A 776-nucleotide genomic window follows, 5' to 3' on the forward strand; every position below is an offset into this window, starting at 1 on the left:
TGGGGAAAGGTGAACCGAGGACCGTGGTCTTTCTCTTTTCTCTTCTCCACCAGGGGCTGGAGGTACCCGTCCTGGGGATTAAGAGAGCGCATCCTGGGCGCCTCTGGTCGAAGGAAATCTGAGGCACGACCGCAAACATTGCGCGATTTTGTTAGGGAAAAAAAAAATGTTAAAGGGAAAGAAAAGAACCGTCGACCGGATGTCTCCAATTACGGGGAGGGGGTGGGGGGTGGGGAAGAGACCAGAGAACAGAAAGAGAGGCGTTTGGCATGGACGGGGCAAAATTTGGAGAGGGTGGGTGTTGGAGGTGGGAAGAGACGCAGCAGGGTGAAATGCAAGCGATGAGGCTTCTGTGAGGAGGAGAGGAAAACAGGAAAATGAAGCAGAACTACAGAAATGACAAAGTGTTGAGTGCTGATTTATTGCAGAAGCCTCTGGTCATTTCCATATATTGAAATGCGCCCAAGCGGCCAGTCAGTCAATTTCTTCTGAGCTGCTGCCGCCGCTGCCCACGGGCTGCCCACGTGACTCCCCTTCAGTCAGCCTCTTCACCACCAGCGCCTGAGACAGAAGAGGAGGAAAGAAAGAGAGTGAGGCAGAGCAGGCGTCTGTGTACTGTAGTGGGTGATGTGGGAAGGAGGAATGTGGCCTGGGGAGGGCAGAGGTAGGTTTCATGGTCCATTAAAGTGGTACATCCACTTACCTCCCTCTGGCATCTTTCTAATTTTCTCTCTCTTCTCTCTCTTTTTCCCCCCTTCCCCCCCCCCCCGCACTCC

General features: G+C 53.5%; 1 long non-coding RNA gene across 1 annotated transcript in view; it reads right to left on the reverse strand.

Annotated features, from left to right (window-relative positions):
- Positions 1–402: 402 nt before the first annotated feature.
- Positions 403–776, reverse strand: part of LOC106724471 — a 14,885-nt gene continuing 14,511 nt past the window's right edge. Inside the window, exon 2 of the long non-coding RNA XR_001360275.1 lies at positions 403–561. This is a non-coding gene — a long non-coding RNA (uncharacterized LOC106724471). The remainder of the gene's footprint in view (positions 562–776) is intronic.

The sequence above is a fragment of the Myotis brandtii genome, unplaced genomic scaffold (genome assembly GCF_000412655.1).
Source record: "Myotis brandtii unplaced genomic scaffold, ASM41265v1 scaffold84, whole genome shotgun sequence".
NCBI classification, from domain to species: domain Eukaryota; kingdom Metazoa; phylum Chordata; class Mammalia; order Chiroptera; family Vespertilionidae; genus Myotis; species Myotis brandtii.